Raw genomic sequence first — 6,544 nt, forward strand, 5'->3', positions numbered from 1 at the left:
TATGGCGGAAAGTGTACTCTCACAAGACTACCGCTGGCCTAACGTAGTTTTTTCGGAACCGTCTCCCAAAGAAATCCTAAAACTACGAATTCAGATCTGATGTAATGAATCCACCACTGGGAGAGTGGATTCTTCGGATCAATGACCCATTTTCAGATTTTAGTAAAGAAACGCAAATTCCGCTTTTGGATACAAGGGCCTTGATCCGGATTTGGATTTTCCCAAAGTAACGCAGTCTGACACTCTACAACTCACAGAATTAAAAATTACCCTGAAGGCGGCGGGATCTCTAACAGACCACTGGTATTAAACTGTGATTGACGCTTGAACAGGCCTTGAACCTATAACCTCTGCAATAATCTTGCGATGCCCTACCAATTAAGCTGTCAAACCACCTCGGGGCTGGTCATTCTGGGGGTTCCTGATATACCCGAAGAGGATGTGGCATTAAAGAAAAAAAAAACATAACAAAAACAAAAACAAAAAAGCAAACTTAATAGACCACTCCCCATAGGGGATTTTCAGGACCAATGAAACAAAATTAACGAAACGATGGAATAGAACAACAACAACAACAACAACAACAACTAAATATTTCGAGCAAAAGCCGATACAACGTAGATTTGATTCAGTAATGGACTATAATCCGGCTGGCCAAACCAGCCGTCTTCAAGTACGATGAGAGTTTACACTGGATTGCTTCTATGTACAGATATATATTGTAAATGGATGTTGACGTAATACTGGAACAGATGTGGTTGTTTGTCTCTCCAAATTTTGCAGAAGCATTGTTCCCAGTTTCTCTTGGGACTTACAATGGTCCCAAGAGAAAACAAAAACAACGCTTATGCAAAATTTGGAGGGACAAACAAAGAGTATTATGGTATTTTAGAAAATGGCCTATTGGAATCAACCGTTTCAACCGCAACCGATTAGGTTTAAGCGGTTGAGGTTTCCCAACAGTTTTCGGTTGAAACGCGGTAACTCCTGGGAATAGTCAATACCAGACTTCTCCGCGTCGACAAGTTGAGGGTAAACAACATGGCGGCCCTGGAGCCCGCGGCCGGCTTAAAAAAGCCCGCGTAAACGACAGTGGTCTGTTTCAATCGTTTCAACCTAGGGCCCGTATTCCGGAATAGGAAGTTAGAAATCCTTCGCTTTTACGGTCACACTAAAATTGTCAAACACTTGCTACTTGAAAATGCTATTTTAAATATATCTTTATTATCCTTGTTGCTTCAAACGCCATACATATTCCACGTATTCTTATTCCATAATAGGGTCAATCGATGCGGGTTGAAATAGTTGATCAACTAAACCAACCGAAAACGATTTTTTCCCAACAGAACATGAAAAAACCCAACCACCCGACGGTTGATCCCAACAGAACACGACGTAAGTTCTTGGAAGCAATAAGCGACTCCGAAGAAGAACTGTTCTTAACCCAAAGTAGCTCTTCCGGCTCTTTGAAAACTCCTTCTCGGCCGTTGGATTTCCTCTGTGAATGAGACAAGTCAGACTCACACCTAGGATGCTCAGACTTTTAAAAACGCCGTGACAAACGAAAATAACGAAGACATCAACTTTTGCGTGACTTTGAAGTTTTCGTAAGACGAATGCGTCTTCAGTACACGCCGTGAAAGTTTCACGGTAAAGATAAGGAACCACATCCGTTCCATGTAAAATCTGACTGGGTGCCGCCAGTCCAACAATCAGTTGCCCTTGAAAGCTACTTGGAAATTCAGAGAAGGAGATCACTTTCCTAGACACAACAGTATCACAAAGGAGAACGATTCGAAAAAGAATCTATTCTTGAGATCAAAACACATCACAAACCGACTGAAACCTTCGAATACACGCATTTTACCTCTTGTCACTCGCCCGGCGCCAACAAGGGTTTTATCAAAAGTAAAGGCTATTAGGCTCCTCCGAACAAACTCTTCAAAACAACATTTGAGGAGGCACTATCTCGAGTCAAAGTACGACTTGAAGAGCGAGGCGGCCTTAAGCATCTTATCGAGTGAACATTATCTCAAGTCAATTTTTCTAGAAGACAATTGGCACTTAAACAAAAAGCCAAAACTAGCGAGAAAATTCTATCATTTATCACAACATATAACCCAGCAGTATCAAATCTTCGAGCACTACTGACGCGCAACTGGCATTGCTGGCAAGCATATTCAAGAAACCTCCTTTATTATAATACAAGAGGAGTAAATAACTCAAGGACATGCTCGTTAAAGCAAGAATTGAATTTAAGGTTTCACAATTATCTGTAACCACAAAGCCACACACGAGAGACCGTGCAGGTCTCTTACGTTCTTTTAAATACCCCCATAGAGTCCCTGTTTTAAAGATTGCCCATTTTAAAGATTGCCCGTTTTAAAGATTCCCCGTTTTAAAGATTCCCCGTTTTAAAGATTCCCTGTTTCAAATATTCCCCATTTTAAGGATTCTCTGTTTTAAAGATTCCCCATTCAAGTTAAGAATTCCCCGTTCACCATTCCCTGTTTTATAGATAGCCCTTAAATTCTATGTGCATACGACGGTCAGTAATAGGGCATATATAGGCATGGATATTAAAAGCTGATTGAATTAGTACCAGTACTTTTTTCATGGATTCAATGTTAGTGCTCTATGAAGCGATTAACATAGCTGAAGTGTGGAAAACGATATCTATTGATTTAAAAAATGAGATAGTAAAAAAAAAAAGAAAATTCTGAATGAATGTTTGTTATTTTAAAAGTGGATTTGGTTGACTTGTGTTCCAAAAACAACAAACATTCCATTGTTGATAATGTTAGTTGCAAGAATAGCTAATTTTCAACCAATCTCTTGATACACGGATAACCATAGTGAAATGTACAATTGCTGGTGGACGAACAAAAGAAGCAAATGAGAGATATTTTGTTTTCATCCTCCAACAAGGGGGCAATGACGTCATGAAAACTCCAAAAAGAAGAACAATAACATGATTTGGTTTAAAACTGATGCACAAATAAAATTATGCGATGGAGTTATCAAAATCGAAAGATACAACGGTAAAACTTTAAATTTAAGAATATTAAGTTATAATAATTAACAACTACTATAATGATATCTTAATTCACTTCGTTCAAACGAATATAAGTTATTTACCCCTTAAATACAGATACAAACAGTTTGTATCTGAAACATCAGGATTACAGGTTGGTTACACGCGCAGTACCAATAAACTCATTTTATTTGACCATTCAAACTCCAAATACTCAGTACCTTATTTATAATAAATGATGGATCGTATGTAAGTGTGAAACAACAGAAAACATCATAAAACTAGCGTTTTTGAGACTTCTAATCTGCTATGGAGGGATTCTAAAACGTACATATCCTTAGCAGCATCCATCTGCCAAGGAGCTTACGAAGTCTATGTAGAATGGGAGGTGTCGTTTTGTACAACAACCGATATACCACCAGGACGAAGGCTGTGGAGACCGTAAAGATCTGAATCATAATTTAAAGAACCTAAGAGTAGAATTTGGGCAGCTTCGTATTGTAAAAATTCGCAAAACAGTCAACTGTGTGCGGTCCCCACAAATTCTCAATCTTATCAAAAAAGGAATCAGATATCTGCCAATCATCACGTCGGCTTTCTGGTTGAGCGCACGAGGGATTCACTGGACATCCAACTCTATTCTCAAAGCAAAAACTAAATATGTCGACTGTGATCCTATGCAGATCTAACTTCACGTTGCCAACTTCAACGACACGAGCTGGTTGTCGGTTGGTGGTCGGTATACCAACCGACCGCAGCATTGCTAAGCAGGTCAGGGAAAGATCGAATAGTAAGAAAACCTGATGGCCTCGAGTTCTCTCAATGTAGACCTCCTACTTGCCTCCCCGTATCGGGTTTTGCTAAAAGCAGGCCCGCGGCCCGCGACGGCCCAGCGGCCCGCGGCCCGCGACGGCCCAGCGGCCCGCGGCCCACGACGGCCCGGCGGGCCGGAGGTCCGGTGGCCCAGTCCTTATTTTCCACAGTTTTTTTTGTCCAGCGGTAAATCCACGCACATGCACCGATCTGCATCGAGTTTGGGCGTGCAAAATGAACGACGGTGAGTTTGAATTCTTTTGCCATTTAATCATTTGAATCTTTGTTTCTGTTTGTTGCATGTTGTTCAGATAAAAACGTTTTCCTTCTCTGTTCATTCGTCTCTCTACCGAAACCGATAGCACAATAGAGGACTTTCATTATCGAACGATGTAAGTTATTTTCAAACCATATTTTGAAAGTTTGACAGTTCCACAAAGAAAGCATGCAAACGCAAATCGACCGCCTTTCATAACTTCATTGCCTGCCATTGCATAGAATTACCGTAAGATCATCTGATTACAAAGTGAGAATGTGATTGCCTGATAAACTGACAAACGCAACTCAGTGGCAATTCGCATTTCACATATCTCATTATTCAGGTTATGAAATTTTCAACCTCAAACTATGGTTTGGAAGTAACTTACTACGTTTGAAAATGGCCCTTCCTCTCTATCGGGTTCTGTAAATAGACGAATAAACAGAGAATGACAACGTTTTTCACTTAGCAACATGCAACGAAAGAAAGGATCGAAAAAGATTGAAATGATTATTAAAATGGTAAACGAATTCAAACTCACCGTCGTCCATTTTGCACGCCCAAACCCGATGCAGATCTGTGCATGCGCGTGGATTTACCGCTGGACAAAAAAACTGTGGAAAATAAGGACTGGGCCACCGGGCCTCCGGGCCATCGCGGGCAGCTGGGCCTTCGGGCCACCGGGTCGCTGGGCCGTCGCGGGCCGTGGGCAAACAACCTCTTCTTCTTAAAAGCCCTGTAAAGGGAGCTTCAATAAATGTATGTATGTATTAAGGGTAATAACAAAGCCACATCCTGTAGCGCTAGCATCGGAGTAAACAAATCTACTAGGTTTCTTGTGCAAAAAACAGTTCTTGCTGCTGACTAAACGTCAATTGGTATACAAAAAATACAGCTCATCTAAACAATATTGGTCAAGTTCAACAGTTGCGTCCCAATGCAATACTGCCCACAAAGAGTGTTCATAACGCAGTGCCTTGTCATAATACGGCACAAATCTTCAACTACTGGGCTCATAGAAATTATTTGACCGGTAAATGACGCCGATTATCGAGTTGTGATAGTATGAGTTGATTCAATGATGTTCTCCAAAGGAGGGCGCGCCTTAGATAAACGACTGTCAGTGATACTAATAGTGCCACAAATGCTATCCCAAGGCAACCCCTGCCAAACTATACTCTGGGTAGGAGACCAAACGGACTTAGCATAATTTAACTATGAAAGCTGCTTGTTCAAGGTTATGCCGCACAACGGACGCTACCTCAGCACACTTTGCGTAACTGTCTGCGATTCCCTATCCTTCATCCAGGAACAGCACCATACAAATACTTAAGTGTCTCTAGTGTCTGCACATATTTAAGGGTCTAAGTGTCTGCAAGGGCCTAAGCGATTTAATGAAAATAAATGGCGCTGAGGAGAGGCTAAAAGGCAGCACAGAAAAAAATACTTTTGACGACACTGGTTTGCAGACAAGACCAGACAAGAAATTGCTGGTGCTTTTGATAAATGTCAATATGATGGTAGCCTGCGTAGCAAGCATTCCTGTTCGAAGAGCTTCGAAACGATTTTCCGCAAACTGGCCGCTTGAACGTTGGGGCAAGTGACTGAGGTAGCCACTCTTTACGTCAAACGAAAACATAAATGCTCCCTTGGAAAAATAATTGATGGCAGTTCTCCAATCTTCATATTTAACACGTTTCTTTCCCAAATGCCTATTCACATAACGTAGATCAAGTATACGTCTCTTCTTTCCATTAATCTGAACAGATACAGATACAGGATTGACAACTGTAAGGCGATAGGGAGATTCGAAAAAACCTGCCGCTAGTCAATAATTCGGGGATAGATTCGTCCACAAAACTAGAATGGTTTGTGGTGGACTGGTTGTTACGGAAGAAAGATGGTCTGGGTAGAGAAACAAAGGGCAATCTACAGCCGTGCTTTATAACATTCAACATAAACTCCGACGCACCGATCCCTTGCCAAAATTCGGTACCCCTTTTCAAATTTCCTTTCACGTGACTTGCTGAAACTTGCAAAGACTCATAGTCGACTTCAGAAATATCATAAAAACACAGTACCTGCTTAAGCTCATTAAGCGTAACATCATTAGCGATAACATCATTTTCTGGGCAACCTAAGGAGATTGAAGAGACTCCTTCCTTGGCATAGACGCTTGATATGAGGATGGAGGAACGGGACCCGCCGCTTGGCCATTGGGATCTGCAATCCTTGGACTAATGGCCAAGCCTGTTGCATCTAAAACATCTAAGCTGGATCAGGCCTAAAATGTTTGAAAATTATCCTTTTTTTAACTAAAAAAAAAGTAACTCGAAGAGTAGAGTGTGTTTTGGTCTAAAAGAGCGTGAAGTGAACATGCAAACTAGTCATCCAGATTAGATGTACAGGGGAACAAAAGGGATCTAACGAACTATTGT

General features: G+C 41.2%; 1 long non-coding RNA gene across 3 annotated transcripts in view; it reads right to left on the bottom strand.

The window, feature by feature from the left end:
- Nucleotides 1-6,519: 6,519 nt before the first annotated feature.
- The window catches only part of LOC137992808 (uncharacterized), a 53,261-nt gene continuing 53,236 nt past the window's right edge, over nucleotides 6,520-6,544 (bottom strand). For all 3 annotated transcript variants that reach the window (XR_011121748.1, XR_011121747.1, XR_011121749.1), the window contains one exon: nucleotides 6,520-6,544. This exon is cut by the window's right edge and continues 523 nt beyond it. This is a non-coding gene — a long non-coding RNA (uncharacterized lncRNA).

This window comes from Montipora foliosa, chromosome 1 (assembly GCF_036669935.1).
Source record: "Montipora foliosa isolate CH-2021 chromosome 1, ASM3666993v2, whole genome shotgun sequence".
NCBI classification, from domain to species: domain Eukaryota; kingdom Metazoa; phylum Cnidaria; class Anthozoa; order Scleractinia; family Acroporidae; genus Montipora; species Montipora foliosa.